The 24,669-nt window shown below is 41.5% G+C and overlaps 1 non-coding gene across 1 annotated transcript; it reads right to left on the reverse strand.

Moving 5' to 3' along the window:
* Nucleotides 1–23,705: 23,705 nt before the first annotated feature.
* LOC149012165 (small nucleolar RNA R71) lies at nucleotides 23,706–23,812 on the reverse strand. Its single transcript, XR_016174197.1, has one exon. It is a non-coding gene; the product is annotated as a small nucleolar RNA R71 (small nucleolar RNA).
* Between the last annotated feature and the right edge of the window lie 857 nt (nucleotides 23,813–24,669).

Genomic DNA, 24,669 nt, shown 5'->3' on the forward strand with positions numbered 1-24,669 from the left:
ACCCACTACCAACAAGAGCCGTATGCGGGACCTACCCAAAGAAGTACGGTGCTATGACTTAAAGCATGTCTGCCATAGAGACCAGCATACATAGAGTTAGATGCATACATACATTACTTGTTTCATACCGCATTGCATCATGTTATGTTTTGCCACATGTTATCTATGATGTTATGGATTAACTACCTTACTGAGTTTCTTCGAAACTCATTCCTGTTGTATATTTCTTTTTGTTAGATTATCCTACAGGTACAGAATACTATGATGAGCAGTATAGTGAAGCACAAGCTGATGAAGCGTATTACACGCAAAGTACTGGCAACGATCAAGATTACTTTGATGATCCCCCGGCGGATCAAGCTGCGTACTACTTTTGAGAACGGCATAGAGTTAGAACGGATTCATTGGATTGATGAAGTCCATACTTATGAAGACGTTATCTATAAACTTGAAGACGCTTGATCTTAGTTTATTTATTAGTACATTTGTTTCAGTTGTAATCCCTTTTGATTTTTATACTACGTTCCGCTATTTTGGTAAAGTGAGTTTCCGCCTCACTTCACCCCTTTTTGATATCATTGGATATCTGGTATCTTTCCGCACTCTGATTATTCTGATTGTTCATTTCTTGTTTTGAACCTTGTTTATAATATTAAACCTTGATTTATTTTTGTTCATGATTATGTTATTGCATATGTGGGAGGACGATTTCCTCGATACTTGATCTTCGGGGCTGTGGATCACACTCTCGGGTATGCCAGTTAGGGTACCGGCTGAGAGGACGTGACAGCAATGGCTCCTTGCTGCAGACCTGTGAAGAGAATTTGGCGAAGGCCAATTCTGAAATAGACCGGCTGAAGACAGTGGCTGAAGAGCTGAAGGTGAAGCATAATGAGGAGATGAAATCATTGAAGAATGAACTGCCCCTTCAAGAAGAAAATTCACAGGCTGCCGCTGAAAACGACCCTGAGAATGACGATCCTGAGAAAGGCTCTCCTGTGAAGGACTCTTCGGGCGATAATGAGGAAGAAGCGTAGGGAGTTACTCTTTCTTCTTTTTTTTTTTTTTTTTTGTAAAGGTTGATCCTCTGCCATTAATGAAAAGAGAACTTTTCCAATGATTGCCTCAATATTTCCTCATCTCACATCCAAAAGCTTGTCTTGGAAATCAAATATAAATGATAAAACTTATCACTTAACTTCTTGTACCTTAACAGGGGATAACCTTTAAGATATCATGAAGAGACGTTCGGGAAAGATGCTTTAGCTTCTGTATTCCCCACTGCTCCTTCATTTATTGCAAAGTCCAAACGTTTCCCTTCATTTATTGGGAAGTCCAAACGTTTCCCTGCCCTTGTATACCACTCACTTCTTTCAATGAATTGGTAATACAACCATTATTTAAATGGTGGCGCGACGGTTGGAGGTATTCTCATACCAGGTGCATATTACCACGTGGCTTCCTTATGGCCGTTGATCTTGCTTTTTGAAGAATTCGAAGCAATTCTTCGATCTGGGCCTTTGGTTGCCTTTGGCTCTCAACCGTCGCCTCACTACCTAAGGCTATTTAAGTCCTTCAAGGGTACTCTCCATCTATCCTGCTATCTACAAGCTAGTTTTGCAAAATGAAATTCCATCTTCTTGCGCTACATCTGTATTCCTCGTACTCCAACAATATTTTCGATAAGCTTCTGAACAAGTAAGCTTTTTTGCTTTGTCTATGTCACAAATCTCCTCTCCTTCCCCCTGAGTGAACTCCAAAGTAGTAATACTTGGGGCTTACTTAATGGGTACTATGAGTGGTTCTTATCCGACAGAGAACTAGGGTTTTCCCTTTTTCTGTATGTTGTTGGATTTTCGTACTGATACTGCTTATTTTGTACTTGCAATGCCTCCCAGAATCGATCTGAGCTTTATTAGGGCGAAGTCCTGCAAGAAGATTGTTCCAGCACCGATGGAGGTTGTGGCCAGTGAGGTGATTGCATCTGGTGAATCTTCTAAGCATAAAGAGACTGTTGTTGGTGAATCTTCAGGTAAGATTCCCACAGTTTTCTACGATGCTTCTCCTACGCTCCCTCTGCCTAAAGAGATCGCTCGGTCTTCCCAGGAAGATCTTGATCACTCCGTCGCTAATGGTGCTGCTGATGTCCCTGCTGGAGAGACCAATCGGGCCTCTCCGAAGGAGACCCTTCAGACATTAGAGGCAACTATGTTGGCATCTGATGAAGGCGCGGCCCCAGCAGGTGCTGCTTCTATTTCCAACTCTAATGCTTGTTTGGCATCCTCTTCCTCTCCTTCCTTGGAGCTGGAGGATTTTGCCACTAGGAAGCGTCATCGGTTGGCAGGTGATGTAGCTCATCCTTCTCATCCTTCCTGCTCACTGAGGAAGTCTGAATTAGTGTCAAACGAGTTTGACAAGGCGCTGGAGTGGTGCAGTGCTGCTCGAATGACTTCTGAGAGTACAACTTTTTCCAAACTTCCAGACGATGACTTTATGAAGTCATTGGTGATGTAAGTTTTTCTCTATTACCTTTTGATTCTGAAGATTATACTTTTGCTCCTCACTAACTCGGATGTTGTTGCAGGAGTCTCACTGGTAACTTCCACAACCAAGTGGAAGCAGCCTCTAGGCTCAGTAGACTGAAGAATGAAATTTCCAGGCTTCGGGAAGACTCCAAAGACAAGGATGCCGAGATTGCTCGCCTTAGGAAATTAGCTTGGGAGGTTGCAGGAGAAAAGAACTCTGTGATTGAGCATCTCCGTTCAGACTTGGATGATACCAGGGAGAATATCTGGCGACTGAAGCGAGAAGCAGGAAAGTTAGGGGCCAAAGGATCTGAAGCGTTACCTCAAAGGCAAGCTGTCATTTCCTTGCCCGAATCCCTTCCAACTGACGTTCGCAGAGCCTGCATCTTCAAGTATTTACACAGTAAGCCCTTTGTTGACATGTTAAATGCTTATAACTTGCGGGCGTACCGGGATGGCGAGAACGAAGTATGGGAATCAATACTAAGGAAAGATCCTCATTTTGATACGACTCCCTACAGCGCTAATTGTCATCCTGAAGTGTTTGCCAAGCTTGGTCTTCCCTTCCTTGACTGGACCAAGGATAAGATCGACCCTCCGCCTTCGGATCCGGATATTATGCATTATCTCTAGGATTCTCTTGTTTATTCTCCCCTGAAAGGATTCAGTTATGAAGAGCTTGCCCTGAGTGCAAGTTTGATCAAGGATCATACTTCTTCTGGTCAAGCTGGATAAAGAGTATGGAATTGCAGAGGAATTTGTATACTGAAATGCTTTTGTAATCCCCATTCTTCCTCTTCTTCTTCTTGAATCCGTGTTGCTTCTTGACTCTTGTGTTTGTTCTGGCAAAGCTGTTCCGATCTTGTTTGATTTCTTAATGATCATCGATGATGACTTTCTTTTTTGACCGAACGAAGATTGTATCTCAACTCTTGTAATCTCATGTGTATGTTTGATGTAAAGGTTGGCCTCTTCCGGTCTTTTGAAGAAATAAGAAATTAACTTCATCTTGAACTTTGCCAGTCACTTGAGTTGCTGTTGCACTAGGTCTTAGTTTTTCAGAACAATGCCTTTACTTAAAGATTTCCTCTTGTAATCTCATGTGTATGTTTGATGTAAAGGTTGGCCTCTTCCGGTCTTTTGAAGAAATAAGAAATTAACTTCATCTTGAACTTTGCCAGTCACTTGAGTTGCTGTTGCACTAGGTCTTAGTTGTTCAGAACAATGCCTTTACTTAAAGATTTCCTTTGAAATACAATAAGTCTGAGAAGGAACTCACTCGGGTTTTAAACCGATGCCTTTACTTAAAGATTTCCGGAGAAATACAATAAGTCTGAGAAGGAACTCACTCGGTTGTTAAACAGATGCCTTGTGGAAGGAACTCAGTCGGGTTTTAAACCGATGCCTTTACTTAGAGACATTTCGGAAATTCAATAAGTCTAAGAAGGAACTCACTCGGTTGTTAAACCGATGCCTTGTGGAAGGAACTCACTCGGACTTTCATCCGATGCCTTGACTTAAGAAATTACAAAAAAATTCAATAAGTGTTGAAGGACCCACACGGATTTTCATCCGATGCCTTGTAGCTGGATCTGTTCTTGAGTGTGGTGTATGATGCCCCCCAATCAAAAGATAATTGTTGAAAACCAATGATTGCATTGATTGAGTTGAAATTGTTTACATCACGAACAAAATTGAAATCATCAAGGATAAAAAATTTTGAGATGCCTGGCATTCCACGAACGATCCAATTCTTTCTGGGTGGTCATGTTCTTCAGCCTGTAAGCTCCTGAACCGACTGGTTTTACAACCATATAAGGTCCTTCCCAAGAAGGATCCAATTTTCTTTGATGCCATGGATCGGAAGCTAACGTATTTCTCAATACCAAATCCCCTGCTAAGTACCAAAGATTCTTTACTCGCGTATTATAATGTGATGCTATCCTCCGTTGATAATGTTGGGTTCGTGCTATTGCCTTTGCCCGAACTTCATCCAACAAATCAAGACTATCAAGCACTCCCTGCTCATTTGCTTTTTCTTCGAACTCTCTGTCCCGCAATGTTCCCACCATTACTTCCACAGGTGCCAATGCTTCGGATCCATAAGCTAACCTGAATGGAGTTTCTCCTATGGGTGTTCGAACCGTAGTTCGGTAAGCCCACAATACATTATGCAGCTCTTCGACCTATAAGGCTTTATCGGCCTCAAGTCTTCTCTTTATCCCCTCAAGCAGCGTTTGGTTAGTAACCTCTACTTGTCCATTGCTCTGGGGGTATGCCACTGATGACATACGATGCTCAATCATGTAAGGTCCACAAAATTGCTCAAATTGTGGACAATCAAATTGAGTGCCGTGATCAGTGATGATTATCTTTGGAATCCCAAAGCGATATATGATCGATTCAAGCACAAACTTCTCCACTTTTCTCTCAGTGATTGTTGCCAGGGCGTTGGGCTCAACCCATTTTGTGAAGTAGTCAATTGCTACTATCAGATATTCTCATCCGCCAAACACCTTGGTGAATTTGCCCATAATATCAATTCCCCACATCGCAAAAGGGATGGGATCTAAAATTGAAGTCATGGTTTCCACTGGGCGTTTTGATATTGTAGCATGGATTTGACAATTACTACACCAACGAACATACTCCATAGAAACCTGTTGGATCTTAGGCCAATATAACCCAAGTCCCAGAATCTTGTGTGCCAGGGCTCGTCCACCCATGTGGGCTCCACAAATTCCTTCGTGTACTTTGGCCAGAGCCGACTCCGCTCCTTCGGGACCCAAACATCTCAGAAGGGGTCCAGAATAAGATCTTCTGTACAACCTTCTATTTTGCATAATGAATCTCGTTGATCGTACCTTGACTAATCTGGCCTCTTTTGGATCCTCTGGTAGTTTATCATCTCTCAGATATTCAACTATTGGATCCATGCAGCAACGCTCTGCTTCAATGTAAGAAATTTCTTTCTCATGATAACTTGGAAATGTTATCTCTTCAATGTAGACCGACGGGTCTAAATTTTTTTCTTTGGCATTGGCTAATCGGGATAGCTCATCTGCCACTTTGTTTTCTATCCTTGGAATCTAACATACCTTCAAATTCCTGAATTCTTTTTGAAATGCTTGTACAATCTCTTGATATTTCTGCAAGCGAGGTTCTTTTATTCCATATTCCCCCTGAACTTGGTTAACAATAAGCTGAGAGTCACTATAAATAGTTATATCTGCTATTGCCAATGCTTTTGACAACCTAAGTCCAGCTATCAGGGCTTCATATTCTACCGCATTATTGCTAGCTTCGAATGCAAATCTCAATGAATATCTAATGATAAATCCTGCTGGGCTCTTCAAAAGAATTCCAGCCCCTGCTCCGTCTTTATTACTCGAACCGTCCACATATACTTCCCAAATGGTTGGTATAGTGGGCTCTTCAATGATGTTCTCCATTGGTGTAGTAGTCTCTACTACAAAATCGGCTAACGCCTGAGCTTTGATTGCCGTTCTGGGCTTAAAGCTTACTTGAAACTCACTGAGTTCAACTGACCAGGCCAACATTCTTCCAGACAAATCAGGTTTATGAAGAACTTTACTAAGAGGGAAAGTTGTAAATACCTCTATTGAGTGAGCCTGAAAGTATGGCCGTAGCTTCCTGGCTACTGTCATGAGAGCTAAAGCTTGCTTCTCAATCTGCGAATACCGTGTCTCCGCATCAAGTAACACGTGGCTAATATAATAAATCGGCCACTGCTTCTTATCCTTCTCCCGAACAAGTACCACATTGACCGCTGAAAGGGATGCTGCTAAATATAGCTGTAAGATTTCTCCCTTCTCTAGTCGGGACAAAAGCGGTGTCTTTCCCAGTGTTTCCTTTAATTCTTCGAAAGCCTTCTGGCACTCTTCAGTCCAATTCGCTTCCTTGCTGCCCCTCAAATCTTTGAGTGCTTTGAAAAATGGTAGACACTTCTCTCTAGATTTTGAGATGAAACGATTCAGAGCAGCATTTCTCCCCGTTAAGCACTGTACATCCCGAACAGTTTTTGGAGCTTCCATGTCAATTAGAGCCTGTATTTTGGCTAGATTAGCCTCAATACCCCTCTGTGATACCATGAAGCCCAAAAATTTTCCTGAAGATACTCCAAAGGCGCACTTTTCCAGATTCAGCTTCATTTGATACTTTCGCAGTACTGAGAATACTTCAGTTAAATCTGCGATATGATTTGCTCTTGTAATGCTTTTTACCAGCATATCATCAACATAAGCTTTGACATTTCAATTAGGTCTTTGAATATCTTGTTGACGGCCCTCTGATATGTAGCTCCTGCATTTTTCAGGCCAAATGGCATGATTTTATAATAGAAGCTTTCGCAATCAGTCATGAAAGCTGTAAACTTTTCATCCTCCTTATTCATGAGGATCTGATTATACCCTGAGTAGGCATCCATGAAACTCAAAGTTTCATATCCTGCAGTCGCATCTATCAAGAGGTCAATCCGTGGCAACGGATAGCAATCTTTAGGGCAAGCCTTGTTGCGGTCTGTGTAGTCTGTACACATCCTCCACTTCCCATTCGACTTTTTGACCATCACTACGTTGGCCAACCAGATTGGGCATTCAATTGGTTCGATGAAACCAAAACTCTTCAGTTTTTTGACTTCGCCCCGAACGGCTTCATACTTTTCTAAGGAGAAATTTCTCCTTTTTTGGATAACTGGTTTCACCTTTGGATCTATCCAGAGTTTATGCTCTGCAACAGTTCGATCGATTCCTGGCATGTCTTCGGCAGACCATGTGAATACGTCACTATTTTGTTGAAGAAAAAACTTCAACTCTTCTTTGAACTCTTCCAGCTGCTCAGACCCGATATAGGTAATCCTTTCTGTATTATCAGTAAACAACTGGATTTGCTCTAGCTTTTCTACCGGTTCGGGCCTTTGCATTTCTGCTTCTTCCTGATCATCTCGAACTTCTATTGGTAGGGCAGTCACCTTCCTCAGGCCCTCCTTGTCCTTCAAATAGGCAACATAACACTGCCGAGAGATCCTCTGGTCAGATGAAACTTGACCTTCCCATCTTAGTCGGGAATTTTATCTTCAGGTGCTTCGTCGAAACAATAGCACCTAACTTGGACAAAGATGATCATCCGAGGATAACATTGTAAGCTGGAAGTTCCCGAACCACCAAAAAATTTATTCGAATGGTAGCTTCTATGGGAAAACTCCCAATCGATAGGTCCAACTGGACAGACCCCTCCGCTATTGCAGACGATCCTGCAAAGCCATATAAATGTGTGGATGACGGCTCCATCAAGTCTTCATCCACCTTAAGCTTTTGATACACTTCATAAGATATTAGGTCAGCTGCAGACCCTGTATCAACCAAAACTCTATAAACTTCTTGGCGCACGATCTCTACCTTGATGACTATGGCATCGTCATGAGGTAGACAAGCGCCTCTTTCGTCTTCTTCGCCAAAGGTGATAGAATCTTCACCATTTGGCCTCTTACGCTTCTGCGTCTCTCCAGTCCCAACAAATTTAGATTTTGCCTTCAACCTCTGGAGTGATTCAGGTTCGGGGCCTCCAAATATTGTAAGAATTGGTGATCGAGTAGCATCAATCACTTCCTTACCCATTTTAGATTTCGGAGCCTCCTTCAGTTGTTTTAAGCTAATCGAACGATCCCTTTTGGGGCCAACTTCACGTGGCTCCTTTCTTTTCTTATTAACAAAACTGGACAAATGTCCCTGAGATATCAATCTCTCAATATCTGCCTTCAAATGACGACAGTCATTTGTATAATGACCATAATCCTTGTGGAAACGGCAATATCTTTCTCGACAGTCATTTGTTTTTAACTAGGTTCTTCGTCAAGCAATTGTCTTTGCATATCCCATTAAATGTCATGTCACATTTAATGTGGTGGTCACTTTTACTCAAGCGTTGTGAGGGCAATGCCATGCGTCCTTTTGTAGTCGAACTATCGTGGCTCACGTAACCCAAGCGACGGTTTCTAAACGCCTGTTTTGGATTCGTGAGTTCAAACTTTCAAAATGTCTTCAAATCTCGATCGTCAATGCTGAAAAAATCACGATCGTTCACGTCCTCGAACACTCGTGCGGGTGCTTAAAGGCAGTTCGTTATCTTCGTAGGTTTCATTCTTCTTGTCTGGAATTTTGAAACTTCGTTGTCTCCTTCGCGCCTTCTCATTCTCGAGCTTTTGCCTTATTGAATCAGTAAGTTAACTGATCCCTTTGCAAAGTTTAACTTTCTATCTTCAGGTTTTTCTTCTAGTACCGTAGCAAGACTTTTGTAACGGAGGATATTAGGGTTTCTTCTGAAGCTTCCCTTGTGCCCAGTGCCAGTAATAGTGATAGTGGTAACGAGGCCTTTGCTTCCCTTGTGCCCAGTGCCAGTATGTTTTTTTGCAATTCTGATTCTTATTCTTCTTTGCAGTGCCACCAAGAATTGACCCTGAGAATCTTCGGGCAAAGGCTACCAGGGCCGCTGTGACAACTGAGCAACGATTGCCTCGAGCCATGACTGCTGATCAAGTGGCTTCTGTTCCCTCTCCCGACCCTTCCTATAAGGGTATTAGGAACTTAAAGCCAGTGGTCGAGGCTTCGGGAATAGGGAAAAAACCAATGGTGGAAAAGCCAAATATCTCCTCAGCCGCTCGAACCAAAAGGAAGCACGATTCAGTTGATGCTTCCTCCCATAAAAAATCCAAAAATACTGAAGATTGCGAGGAGATCTTCATGCCTCAGTGGACACTGACACAGGCTGATAGGGCAACACAAGACCTTGAGAAAGCAGCTGAATGGAGTTCTCTTGGTCTTCTGCCTGCCGACGTCAGGCCTTTGAAGCCCTGGATGATAATGCTCTTGTTAGTCACTCCACAAGGTACCGGCCTTCCTGATCTTTCATTGATTGTTTCTCATAATCACTTATGATCTCTTCTGATAATCTCCTCGTCCTAGGAATGCTGTGTTGAGCTTCTATCAACACATGGAGGCATTGAGCCGGGTTGGTCGCAATGGCTCCTTGCTGCAGACCTGTGAAGAGAATTTGGCGAAGGCCAATTCTGAAATAGACCGGCTAAAGACAGTGGCTGAAGAGCTGAAGGTGAAGCATAATGAGGAGATGAAATCATTGAAGAATGATCTCGACTCTTCAAATGCCCGTGCTTTTGCTGCCGAACGTGAGGCTAGGAAACAGAAGGTAGTTGCCACGTTGTTTGGTGACAGATTAGAGCTTAAGTCCATAGAGAACGAAAGTATACTGAAGATGGCAGTTCCTAGCAAGCCCGAGCATATTAAGCCGGAGATTCGAAGGGATTGTGTTCGGAAGTATCTGAACATCGTTCCTTTCTCAAACCTGCTGGGCGCCTTCAACCTTCAAGCTTACCATGTGGGGCAGAATGATGTTTGGGAAAAGATCCTCGGATCTATCCCTTCCTTCGATACAACTCCCTTTCGTGAGGTGTGTCACAAAGAGATCATCGGGAAGCTTAAGTTGGACTTCCCTTACTGGGCTTTGGGAGAGGAGGATCCCTTTCCTGCTGACCCGAATATCGAAGAATATCTTGCTAATGAACTGCCCCTTCAAGAAGAAAATTCACAGGCTGCCGCTGAAAAGGACCCTAAGAATGACGATCCTGAGAAAGGCTCTCCTGTGAAGAACTCTTCGGGCGATAATGAGGAAGAAGCGTAGGGAGTTACTCTTTCTTTTGTTTTTTTTTTTTTTTTTTTTTTTGGTTTTTTTTTTTTTTTTTTTTTTTTTTTTTTTTTTTTTTTTTTTTTTTTTTTTTTTGTAAAGGTTGATCCTCCGCCATTAATGAAAAGAGAACTTTTTCCAATGATTGCCTCAGTATTTCCTCATCTCACATCCAAAAGCTTGTCTTGGAAATCAAATATAAATGATAAAACTTATCACTTAACTTCTTGTACCTTGACGGGGGATAACCTTTAAGATATCATGAAGAGACGTTCGGGAAAGATGCTTTAGCTTCTGTATTCCCCACTGTTCCTTCATTTATTGCAAAGTCCAAACGTTTCCCTTCATTTATTGCGAAGTCCAAACGTTTCCCTGCCCTTGTATACCACTCACTTCTTTCAATGAATTGGTAATACAACCATTATTTAAATGGTGGCGCGACGGTTGGAGGTATTCTCGTACCAGTGCATATTTCCACGTGGCTTTTTTATGACCGTTGATCTTGCTTTTTGAAGAATTCAAAGCATTTCTTTGATCTGGGCCTTTGGTTGCCTTTGGAACTCAACCGTTGCCTCACTACCTGAAGCTATTTAAGTCCTTCAAGGGTACTCTCCATCTATCCTGCTATCTGCAAGCTAGTTTTGCAAAACGAAATTCCGTCTTCTTGCGCTGCATCCGTATTCCTCGTACTCCAACAATATTTTCGATCAGCTTCTGAACAAGTAAGCTTTTTTGCTTTGTCTATGTCACAAATTTCCTCTCCTTCCCACTGAGTGAACTCCACAGTAGTAATACTTGGGGCTTACTTAATGTGTACTCTGAGTGGTTCTTATCCGACAGAGAACTAGGGTTTTCCCTTTTTCTGTTCTTGTTGGATTTTCGTACTGATACTGCTTTTTCTGTACTTGCAGTGCCTCCCAGAATCGATCTGATGCTTCTCCTACGCTCCCTCTGCCTGAAGAGATTGCTCGGTCTTCCCAGGAAGATCTTGATCACTCCGTCGTTAATGGTGCTGTTGATGTCCCTGTTAGAGAGACCATTCGGGCCTCTCCGAAGGAGACCCTTCGAGCATCAGAGGCAACTATGTTGGCATCTGATGAAGGCGCAGTCCCAACAGGTGCTGCTTCTATTTCCAACTTTGATGCTTGTTTGGCATCCTCTTCCTCTCCTTCCTTGGAGCTGGAGGATTTTGCCACTAGGAAGCGTCGTCGGTTGGCAGGTGATGTAGCTCATCCTTCTCATCCTTTATGCTCACTGAGGAAGTCTGAATTAGTTTCAAACGAGTTTGACAAGGCGCTGGAGTGGTGTAGTGCTGCTCGAATGACTTCTGAGAGTACAACTTTTTCCAAACTTCCAGACGATGACTTTATGAAGTCATTGGTGATGTAAGTTTTTCTCCATTACCTTTTGATTCTGAAGATTATACTTTTGCTCCTGACTAACTCGGAAGTTGTTGCAGGTGTCTCACTGGTAACTTCCAAAACCAAGTGGAAGCAGCCTCTAGGCTCAGTAGACTGAAGAATGAAATTTCCAGGCTTCGAGAAGACTCCAAAGCCAAGGATGCCGAGATTGCTCGCCTTAGGAAATTAGCTTGGGAGTTTGCAGGAGTGAAGAACTCTATGATTGAGCATCTCCGTTCAGACTTGGATGATGCCAAAGAGAAGATCCGGCGACTGGAGCGAGAAGCAGGAAAGTCATGGGCCAAAGGATCTAAAGCGTTACCTCAATGGCAAGCTGTCATTTCCTTGCCCGAATTCCTTCCAACTGACGTTCGCAGAGCCTGCATCTTCAAGTATTTACACAGTAAGCCCTTTGTTGACATGTTGAATGCTTATAACTTGCCGGCGTACCGAGATGGCGAGAACGAAGTATGGGAATCAATACTAAGGAAAGATCCTCATTTTGATACGACTCCCTACAGCGCTGATTGTCATCCTGAAGTGTTTGCCAAGCTTGGTCTTCCCTTCCTTGACTGGACCAAGGATAAGATCGACCCTCCGCCTTCGGATCCGGATATTATGCATTATCTCGAGGATTCTCCTGTTTATTCTCCCCTGAAAGGATTCAGTTATGAAGAGCTTGCTGAGTGCAAGTTTGATCAAGGATCATACTTCTTCTGGTCAAGCTGGATAAAGAGTATGGAATTGCGGAGGATTTTGTACATACTGAAATGCTTTTGTAATCCCCGTTCTTCCTCTTCTTCTTCTTCTTGAATCTGTGTTGCTTCTTGACTCTTGAGTTTGTTCTGGCAAAGCTGTTCCAATCTTGTTTGATTTCTTAATGATCACCGATGATGACTTTCTTTTTTGACCGAACGAAGATTGTATCTCAACTCTTGTAATCTCATGTGTATGTTTGATGTAAAGGTTGGCCCCTTCCGGTCTTTTGAAGAAATAAGAAATTAACTTCATCTTGAACTTTGCCAGTCACTTGAGTCGTTGTTGCACTAGGTCTTAGTTGTTCAAAACAATGCCATTACTTAAAAATTTCCTTTGAAATACATTAAGTCTGAGAAAGAACTCACTCGGGTTTTAAACCGATGCCTTTACTTAAAGATTTCCGGGAAAATACAATAAGTCTAAGAAGGAACTCACTCGGGTTTTAAACCGATGCCTTTACTTAAAGAATTCCGGAGAAATACAATAAGTCTGTGAAGGAACTCACTCGGGTTTTAAACCGATGCCTTTACTTAAAGATTTCCGGAGAAATACAATATGTCTGAGAAGGAACTCACTTGGGTTTTAAACCGATGCCTTGTAGCTGGATCTGTTATTGAGTGTGGTGTACCCACACGAATTGAGTTGAAATTGTTTACATCACGAACAAAATTGAAATCATCAAGGATAAAAAAATTTGAGATGCCTGGCATTCCATGAATGATCCAATTCTTTCTGGGTTGTCATGTTCTTCAGCTTGTAAGCTCCTGAACCGATTGGTTTTACAACCATCAAGTGAAGATCCAACTTTTGGAAGTAATTCAGGCACTCCGCGTGCTAACCAGACGAGTGGTATTACCACAAGAACCTGATCATCGTGATGCAGGGAGGCATGTATTACCACGGGATCAGAGATTGACTGAAGATCGGAATATCGGTCTGAACTTTCACGAAGGTGACCGAGTGCCTTGGAGGGTCCACGATCTACCCAGGAGGGATGATCGGTTTGACAGACCACAGGAAAGTACAACCGATTCGAATACGAGGTTGGATACAGGAGTGAAAACTCACTCACCAACTATTAGACGAGCCTGTCATGATGATCGAGCAGTTCGTGATGAGCGGGCCGTTCATGATGATCGTTTTGTTCGAGGTCGTGATCATGTTGCAGATGATCATTCAACTCATATCGGTCAGAAATTGGCCAATATTAATCAGAAGCTGGGACAATTGGCTAGAGGAAGGATAACTGATGATATCTATTCAGTTATTCGAAAGACCCCTTTTGCCGAGCCAATTGCGGGATACCAGTTTCCTCACAATTTCTGCTTGCCAACTTTTTCTACATTCGATGTCTCTGGAGATCCTACGGCCCACATCGGTTATTATCAGCAGACTATGGCAGTTGCAGGTTAATTCGATGAAATTCTCTGTAGGGTTTTTGGTTCATCTTTAACCGGAGCGGCGCAGAAGTGGTTTTCGAACCTCCCATCAGGAAGGATCTTAAATTTTGATGAGTTGGCGAGCAAATTCATAGGGCGATTCCAGAGTGGAATCCAGGTCAAGAAGACAGAGGAAACCTTGTTTACCATCAGACAAGGAAGGAGCGAATCGATCAGAGAATATCTGAAAAGATTCAATAGAGTTACAATGGAGATAGAGAATCTGGATGAGCAAGTAGCTAAAACTATTTTGTTCACTGGACTCACTAACCGAAGACTCCTGGAGTTATTACTTCAGGATTTGCCTACAACTTATGCTAAGTTGGTACAGAGATGCCAAAAGCAGGCTGAAGTCACGGAGATCTTAGATGCGTGCCAGGGGGACAATAAAGCCTCCACCAAAGAACAAAAGGCTCCTGAGAACAAGCAGAAGCCAAAGCAGAATGTTCGTGATCGAATTGGAAAGCCTCAGGCTTGGCGGCAGAGATCTCCCGGTAAAAGTGAGTATACTCCATTAAATACTCCTCGGGCTGATATTTTGAATATCATTAAGAAGCGAAATATTTTGAAGTGGCCTCCAAAGATTCCTTTAAGGCCTGGAGAGCAACAGGATCGAGAAAGATATTGTCGTTTCCACAAGGATTATGGTCATTATACAAATGACTGTCATCATTTGAAGGCAGATATTGAGAGATTGATATCTCAGGCACATTTGTCCAGTAGTGTTAATAAGAAAAGAGAGGAGCCACGTGAAGCTGGCCCCAAAAGGGATCGTTCGGTTAGCTCAAAACAACCGAAGGAGGCTCCAAAATCTAAAAAGGGTAAGGAAGTGATGGATGCTACTCGATCACCAATTCTTACAACATTTGGAGGCCACTTCAAAATATTTCGCTTCTTAATGATATTCAAAATATCAGCCCGAGGAGTATTTAATGGTGTATACTCACTTTTACCGGGAGATCTCTGCCACCAAGCCTGAGGCATTCCAACTCGATCACGAACATTCTGCTTTGGCTTCTGCTTGTTCTCAAGAGCCTTTTGTTCTTTGGTGGAGGCTTTATTGTCCCCCTGGCACGCATCCAAGATCTCCGTGACTTCAGCCTACTTTTGGCATCTCTGTACCAACTTAGCATAAGTTGTAGGCATATCCTGAAGTAATAACTCCAGGAGTCTTCAGTTAGTGAGTCTAGTGAACAAAATAGTTTTAGCTACTTGCTCATCCAGATTCTCTATCTCCATTGTAACTCTATTGAATCTTTTCAGATATTCTCTGATCGATTCGCTCCTTCCTTGTTTGATGGTAAACAAGGTTTCCTCTGTCTTCTTGACCTGGATTCCACTCTGGAATCGCCCTATGAATTTGCGCGCCAACTCATCAAAATTTAAGATCCTTCCTAATGGGAGGTTCGAAAACCACTTCTGCGCCACTCCGGTTAAAGATGAACCAAAAACCCTACAGAGAATTTCATCAGAATTACCTGCAACTGCCATAGTCTGCTGATAATAACCGATGTGGGCTGTAGGATCTCCGGAGCCATCGAATGTAGAAAAAGTTGGCAAGCGGAAATTGTGAGGAAACTGGTATCCCGTAATTGGCTCGGCAAAATGGGTCTTTCGAATAACTGAATAGATATCATCAGTTATCCTTCCTCTAGCCAATTGTCCCAGCTTCTGATTAATATTGGCCAATTTCTGACTGATATGAGTTGAATGATCTTCTGCAACACGATCACGACCTCGAACAAAACGATCATCACGAGCTACTCGATCATCACGAATGGCCCGCTCATCACGAACTACTCAATCATCACGACAGGCTCGTCTAACAGTTGGTGAGTGAGTTTTCACTCCTATATCCAACCTCGTATTCGAATCAGTTGTACTTTCATGTGGTCTGTCAAACCGATCGTCCCGTCTGGGTAGATCGTCGACCCTCCTAGGCATTCGGTCACCTTCGCAAAAGTTCTGACTGATATTCCGATCTTCAGTCAATCTCTGATCCCGTGGTAATACACGCCTCCCTGCATCGCGATGATCAGGTTCTTGTGGTAATACCACTCGTCTGGTTAGCACGCGGAGTGCCTGACTTACTTCCAAAAGTTGGATCTTCACTTGATCCAATTGATCTTGGAGTGTATCTGGAGGATTGTGTCCCCCTTGACCGCCATCTACTTCAAGAGGTGGTAAACTTCCCTGAGGAATATCTGGATTATTTTCTCCAGGGATTTGGACACCAGTATCGCGTTGTGCAGCGGCTGCTGCTAATCTAGTCACCATAGCTTTCCGAATCAGTTTCCCACAGACGGTGCCAAATGATGCATCCAAAATCTGCTCAGCCCTTAGATCTCCTTGGAATGACCTGCAAAACGAAAGCGTCAGATGTGGCCCGACCGCTGGGGTCAGGAGTCCACCTCCAAAGGCTCAGTCAGTCGATGAACTTAATCACAAACTGCTCTGCTAGACACACAGAGCTAAGGAATGAATAATTGGAATATGATCTAGATCGTAAGCATATGAGTGTTTACGTCCAAAGGTGTGCATGGATCTGTTCTCCTTCTTTACCTTGCAGGTAAGTAAGGTTTATATAGAGTGTACCTTCGAAGCTTCTTCGTTGGATGCATTTGAGCCTTCTTCAGATAGTCGTTGGATTCTAACTGTTAGATCCGTTGAGCGATAGACTTCTACTAGTTTGAACTAGTAGAGGACTCCTAGGATAATCTTGTGGTTATCTGATGATTATCCCTTTAATAGTGATAAGTGACAGCCGCCAAGTTGTGTCTGCCATCATTAGGGTAATTAACCTAATCCATAAGTCGGATTAGGGAGTGCCTGTGGCTGATTTAGTTTTGTTCCTCAGCAAGCTATCTCCTGGACCCGACTCACTCGGAAGCGAGTCGATTCCCTTCGTCTCGACCGGGGTCGAGGGTCAGACCAAGTATGAACCAGGTTCGATCATATTTTCTCCATATCACTTGGTGAACAAGATTTTCCTCTGAAGTGGAATAAAATCCAGTTGGGTTCCATTAGGACTCTCTTTACAGAATTTCTCAATAATGCCCTTGCAGATTTGGTTGATAATTTCCTACATGTAAAAGTAATAAATATTAATTAGAATTTGTTAGAAAATATATAAAATCACCAAAATTATAGAAATTAAAGGAAAAGGTGGAACATATTCATTTTCATATCATATTAGGGTAAATTGATATAAAACAATTGTAAATACATAGAAATATAGTAAATTAATCGTATAAAATAATATGCATGAAATCAACTTATCAACCTTTACGAGTGAAAGGCCTCTCAGGGTCCTTGTAATCACTTCGATTAACTTCTAAGACCTCCTCCATGGTTGCCATTTCATATCCCAAATCCAATAGCTTTGCCAGCATTTTAGGCTTCTTCTCAACAATAGATGTAACCAGCTTTTCATTGGTTATAGCTCTCTTGAAGGCAGTGAAAGCTACTTTATCATCAAGATGAAAATGTTATTGAAGTGAGTGATAAACTATCGGATAGACTTTGAACGTCCTTGCTTAAGAGCCAGCAGGTTGTCCTCGTTCTTATCCTTCTTGATTCCACTTTTGAATCTTGCCACAAAGGCATAACCTAACTCTGTAAAGTTATGAATGGAGTGTTTGGGTAGGTGTGAAAACCAAGTTGTGGCTGGTCCTGTTAAAGAAGTAGGGAAACATCTACATTTGATAGGATCTCCTCCTCCACACAGTCATAATAGAACTGAAGTGACTTATATGAGCCATGGGATTTTTGGTCGCATCATAAATTGTAAAGGTGGAAGTACGGAAACCTACTGGCAAAGGTGCCGCCATGATCTCAGGTGCAAACGGATCCTGACTCAACACCAACTGCACTTCATCAGGGACCTTCTTATCCAGCTGATAAAGGCATTAATTCATGTCTTGAACTTGCTAATATAGACTTTCATCACGAATTGACATATAGGTTTTAGAACCTCTACTTCTGACAAATAGCCTTTAGATTTAGCCACACGTTCCTTCAAGATGCACTGAGGCCTTGAGACGTAAGGAAGTTTAGTTCCAACCCCAAGAAAGGAATGTCTGTATGTATGAGTTCCCAATCTATCAAAGACAGAATAGGGGCCACCTTCATCAAAAACTTTGGCCTTGCCCTTTCCTTTGTGTTTTGCTTGACGAGCGGGGAGCACAGCTGCTCCATCTCCCTGGGCCCTGTCCTACTAATCGACAGGGGAGGGAACCGCTATTTCAAGCATAACCACAGTAAGACCCGAGGGTGGCATGAGCGGACTCCATTGGTTCACCATTGACTAGAAGGACCCATTATATCTAGCATTTTTTGCTACAGATCTAGTAATTGTTCTGGATCAGGAGCGAAGTTGGGGTTGTTCCCTACAGAGGGAGTTCTGCATGTGTCTCCACCATAGGTTGTAGTTCACGTGGCAAGGGTGCATTTGTATCTTTTGAGGTTCATCCTTCCAGACAGCCCCCTTTGTCACATCCCCCTAGTCGGTACCCTATCTGGAATACCCGAAGGTGTGATCCATAGCCCCAAAGATCACTTCAGGGCGATCATATATACCCACATAGCATAATAATATAATCAAGAGCAAGAACAATCATTGTATTTTAGTAATATAAGACACAGTCAAGGAAAGGATCTCAGAAGGATCACAAAAGAATATCAAAGTGCAGAATAAATGATACCATAACAAAATCAAAGTCTAGAGTACAGTGGAAATAAACTCTAAAATCAATGTGGAAGGTAGATTGTATCTAATGGACTACAACCGAATAAAATAAAGAAGTAAAGAAGTCTATATAACTATTCTACATCTTCCATCAGTTCTTCCTCTTCTTCTTCTTCTATCTTTACCTTTTTCACCTTGGGCTTGTATTGTCACATTCACCCAGCCGGTACCCTATCTGGAATACCCGAGTGTGTGATCCACAGTCCCAAAGATCCAGTATTCGAGAAAATCTTCGTCCCACATTCATAATAATATAATCCAGAACAAGATTTAATCAAATGTTAACTTTATTAATCAAAATATCTAGGTTCAAGAATACAATCACAGTGCGAAAAATGATACCAATAGAAGAAATCATAAAAGTAGAATGAGGTGGAAACTCATTTCACAGCAGCAGCGGAAAGTAGATCAAAAAGGAAGGTTACAACCGGTTCCCAAAATAAAATGGAGAACGAACAACTAAGGTCTCAACGAAGCTAATATAAAGTCCAAAAGGGGATGGAATGATATTCCATCGCTGGCACACAAGTGCAAAGGCAGAACTACTTCTGATAAACATCAGTCTCGTACTGATAGTCTTCACCAACGTAATCACCATAGCCAGCATAGTATGAGTCAACAACTTGGTCTTCATAATATTGACCATCATTGTCAATGGTAGTAGTATTACCTGCAGAGAAGTCTAACAGAAGATGTTTCAAAAAGGAGGGAGTTCAAAAGAACTCAGCAAGGTAGTTCAATCCATAATAACATAATAACACATGAAAGCAAACCATACAGTATGCAAAATGATATGAAACGGACAATGCAGATATGCTGATCTCTATTGGTAGACATGCTTTAAGTCATAGCACCATACTTCTTTGTGTCGTCTCATCACTCCCCCTCAACAATTTAAGATATCTTGGGTCTACCGGGGTAGTTGGGTCAAGGCATTCCTCTCGGACATTCCGTGGCTGGCGTTTAGGTCACCGCTCTCTCACATCACCATTGGTCTAAGTATTGGTGCATGTCTAGGTTAAGCCTAGCCAAATGCAAGTCTTCTACTTAGATATATCAACTTAGTTTCAGATACTTTCATTCCTCGCCCCGAGCGATCCTTTCCGGTATCCTTCACCCTAGAGTTAGTGTAACCTATGGCTACAACCAACTCGGACTACGAACTCATCAACCCTATTGGCCAGTTACATCAAGCTAACATGTATTCTAGTTTCCTCTCACGGGTTAGTTACCAGTCTTGATTTCAAGGGCCCACGTTCCATTTCTGCAACTGTACCAATGAATGGCCTCTCACAAGTATCCACAATGTGATTCATGGTCCTATACAGATGTAACCCGGTATCTAAAGTGCCCACAAATCCCCATTGCTACCACGGGGTTGCTCGATCTCAATTCCCTTCCGATCGGGTATGATATAACAGGGGCATCCTAGCCAAACACTTCTAAACATGCCCTAGGTATGTCATCGAGTAACTAGGGAAAGCGTTAAGGGGCACTATAGGAAAATGTCCCATACCACCTCCACTGGTATCCAAAGACAGAAATGCCAAAAGGGCATTCCCCAATCCCCAATCACAACCTAGGCAATCACATTCCCAATCAGTCATTCACAAACACAACTGTCAATACAACATATAATCATTCATTGAAATAACAATTGAATAATAAGAACAAGTACTACTGTAGTTGAAGAGCTACAAAAGCCATATGATTATAAGAAACTAATTACTGCAGTGATATGATCATGTAATTCTAAAACAATTACAATTAGACATGCATATTAGGTTATTAGAGATCAACCATCCTTACCTTAAGTAATCTTTAAAGGATTCCGTAGAATTAATGAGGAAGAAGTCCAAGACTAGCAATTAGAACCTACACAAGCATATAATATTGATTAGGAATAAGACCTAGAAGATTATAAGTCAAACGAAAGCAAACAGAGCTGATTTGAAGCTACTGTCTGTGTTGGTCGATTGGTTGGTCTACTGTCTCAGTCGACCAACCAATCGACCAATGGGACAATACGGGGCTGCAAACCCTAATTTGATCATAACTTCTTCGTTTGAAGTATTATTGGTCCGAAATTCGAAGGGGAGCTTCCTAGAACATATTAGAACTATCTAAGAAGGTCTAAGCATAAAATCACGGTCAAAATATAGGTTCTTGATTGAGTCATAAAGATTTAGGGTTTCATCATATACTAACCATGGCTCTCATGGAAAGGCTAGGGTGAATAAAGATTCACCCTAGGGAATAAAAGAGTACTAACCATATCAAGAAAAGCTTTGGGGATGACCCAATAATTAATAAAGGAAGTTAGGGTTTTCCTAATTTGGTTACCTCTCATGAGGGTTACAAAAATTTCTCACCCAATTTCAACTACTAGGGTTTCTCATGCAAAGAGAAGGAAGGGATTCATATAATTAATACATTAAAAACAAGAAAGGCAGTTGTGGAGGGTCCATTAACTTAACAGAAATACTAGGGTTCTCAATTGGTTACCCTCTCATGAAGGTTAACCTAGATTGCGTCTAAGATAACCCAAGGTAAGTTCAACGAGTGAAAGGGAAACATCTGCTTAGTAATTCAATATCAAGAATGCAATTGAGGAGGATTAGAAATTTAGGGTTTCCAATTGGATACTCTCTCATAAGGGTTACCCAATTTGGATATTCTCTCATGAGGGTTACCCAAAGGTTTTTTCCCACAATCAACCACTTGTTAGATTCACTAGGTAGGAAAGGAAAGGGATTCACCCAACCAATAATGGCGATCCAAAGAAAAGGGTGTGAGACCTTTCCCACAATCACAAACTTTGCAGGAAAAACAATACAAGGGAGTGCAATCAAGAATTCAGGTAGAATCAAAATAACAAGAACATTAAGAAACAAGAACATCACCATATGGTTTCAAGAATATAGAGTGGATGGGGAATTCACTCTATGGCTATGAGAAACAAAGAAGAGGCCATTATAGTAGTGTAATATCTTTCTCATAATTAGAAGATCAGAAGTAAAGAAGAAAGAATGAATCAAAGAATAAACTACTTGATTACTAACCTTTTAGAAGAAGAACAGATGAAGAAACCTGAACAGATGCTTGAGGATCTTGATAAGCATGCATTTACCATTATTTATTTGATTTAATTCCCCATACTTATTTAATTGAAGAAAGCTAATTGAGTATTTTTGTGTATTTTTCAAGAATAAGGTGATTTTGGATATTAGAGATAATATGGAGTAAAGTTAGCAAATATATTAGATATTGGTGGATTTTAAATCATGGCATTCAATCTTGCTGCTCAAGAAATCATGAAAAGTGAGATCTTAGCCAAATTGGAAATAGGTGGAGGTCTAAGGAACAAAATTGGTAATAAAACTGAAAATCGGGTAAACAGACCTACTTTCAGTATTTTGGGCATATCTCTCTCGTATGAGCTTGGATTTTGGTGATTCAAGATGCTATGGAACGATATCGAAAATATATACAACTTTCTAGGTTTGAGTTTTTCCAAAATTCGAACGAATAAAGGTCGAATCTACGGGTAAAGAGAAGGGATTCATTGTGTGTGGGAGACATAAAAGAGAAGCCAGCCACAGAGAAGGGAAGAAGACAGCGAACGCGGCTCTCATCTCTCTCATTGCTAAAGAAGAAGACCACATCTCCCTCTCTCTCTCTCTCTCTCTCTCTCTCTCTCTCTCTCTCTCTCTCTCTCTCTCTCTCTCTCTCTCTCTCTCCCCCTATGTTTCATCTTTATTTTTCTTATGAACGTTGTGATAATGAGTAGCTAGTTCATTTTCTTTGGGATGTAGATGAACCATGCTTATTTCATTAATTTGATTGTTCTATCTCTTCTAGCTGATTGTGTTTGAGTTTGGCCAAAGATGTTTTATAACTCAGCGAACTAAGCGTGCCAAGCTTCCGCGAAGGACGATAGTCTTGCAAAGATAGGGCATATCTAGGAAGACCATCCCTAATTTACTTTGAAGTGTAGAGTTATATTGATTAGGGAAAAGCATTGAGGATTCGAAATCCCAAAGATCTTCACATATTCATAGTTAACATTCTTGCATTAATTAGTAGATTTAGTTTAAATTTAGTTTTGTTGAATTCAATCGTAGTGACTTAGCCTTTTAGTTCCCCATAGTTCGACCCCGTACTTTCTGCTTACTAGATTAGTATAGGATTTTATTTTTTATTGGTTAGCGACACGATCAAATTTTGGCGCCATTGCCGGGGAACCAAAGCACGGTTGCTAGGATTGATTTTTGTCAATTAGGCATAATTTTTAGAGTAATTTAGTGTTTTTAATTTTTAATTTTTCTTTGCTTATTAACTAATCTCTTTTTCTTTTGTTTTGTAGGTAACTGCAAGAGTAGCGATTCGATAATTAGTTTAGGTTGTTATCTTTTCTTTCTTAGATATAATTGTATTTAGGACTTTTCAATTGTAATATTTGCATTAGATTGGGTTGTTTAGGTTAATTTTTAAAAATCCCCATCCCTTAGATCCCACATGTGTAACTTTTGTTCGAAAGATCACGTGGATTGCGCTTCAGGTACGTCCTAAACTCTCCCTTTTTCTATAGTTATTTTCTTTTAATTTTACTTATATAGCTTATTCTTTTTTTATTCTTTTATGTGTATGCATGGTCGTCGGTCCCTAAACTCTGAGTTGACTCCACTTGACTTAGAGTTAGAAGAGACTTTGGCCAACCTTAGAAGGCAAAGAATCATGGCAAACTATGAGCCTCCAATGAGGCCCTTGAGTGAGCATTTCATTCCTACGATATATACTCCGGTTTCTTGTATTAAGTTGTCTGATATAGAGGCGGCTCAATATGAGATCAAATCTAGTGTAATTCAAATGCTACCTTTTTTTTAATGGACTTGCCAATGAAGAGCCTTATAAGCACTTAGATGAGTTTTTAGAGGTGTCATCCACGGTTAAAATTCAAAACCTCTCAGTTGATGCTGTAAGGTTACTTCTTTTCCCATTCTCCCTTAAAGATAAAGCTAAGCATTGACTTCATTATTTGGACAATGTTAAAATTTCTACTTGGGCAGAAATGCAATAGGAGTTCCTTAAAAAGTTCTTCCCCATTGGGCGTACTAATAGCATTAGGAGAACAATAACGAGTTTCTCCCAACAAAAAGGAGAACAATTTCATGAGGCCTGGGAAAGACTTAAAGAATTACTTAGAAAGTGCCCCCACCATGCTATTCCTAAATGGTAATTGGTTCAATGCTTTTATGATGGCCTTAGAGACCGACATAGGCAAATGGTTGATTCTTCTTGTGGTGGGACTTTCATGCACAAGAGTGAGAATGAAGCATGGGAACTTTTTGAGACCCTTAGTGAAAACTCCCAACACCATGCTTCAACAGCTAGGATTGAGATTCCATCCATTGGGCAACCAAAGAGGAGCAGTCTCTATGAGATCAATCCTACCATTGAGATGAGCACTAAGGTTGAATTGCTATCAAAGAAATTGGACCATCTCTTGTCATTAGGACAACAAACCCCATCTCCACTTCCTACAAGTTTCTCTCCACCTAATCAAATTGAAGCATGTGCTTTGTGTTCTAGCCTATCCCATCATGTCACTGATTGTTGTTTGGCTACACAATACCCTGAGTTTGTTAAGGAGCATGCACATTTGGCCCAAGGAGTCTCTAAATTGGGCAATGATCCATATTCCAATACCTACAACTCAGGATGACGAAACCACCCCAATTTTTCATGGCGAAACTCAATGCCCAATCCCTCTTATCAAATACCTTATAGGCCACCTCCATTTAATATGCACCAAAATGCCTATAGGAATGAGCAACCATCATCTCCACAACCCTCACATAATTCATCATTTGAGGATAAGGTACTAAAAGCACTTAGTGGATTAGAGCAAAACACTCAATTGTTGCACTCCCATTCTCAGTCCATTAACAAATTGGAAACCCAACTTGGTCAACTAGCTGATGCCATCAGTAGGAGGGAGGTTGGTCAGTTACCTAGTCAACCAACAGGTAACCCTAATCATCAAATTGGGTATAGGAAAGAACAAGTCCAAGCAATCTCTG

This window comes from Hakea prostrata, chromosome 6 (genome assembly GCF_041222555.1).
Source record: "Hakea prostrata isolate BN-2017 chromosome 6, UWA_Hpros_2, whole genome shotgun sequence".
In the NCBI taxonomy this organism is placed as follows: domain Eukaryota; kingdom Viridiplantae; phylum Streptophyta; class Magnoliopsida; order Proteales; family Proteaceae; genus Hakea; species Hakea prostrata.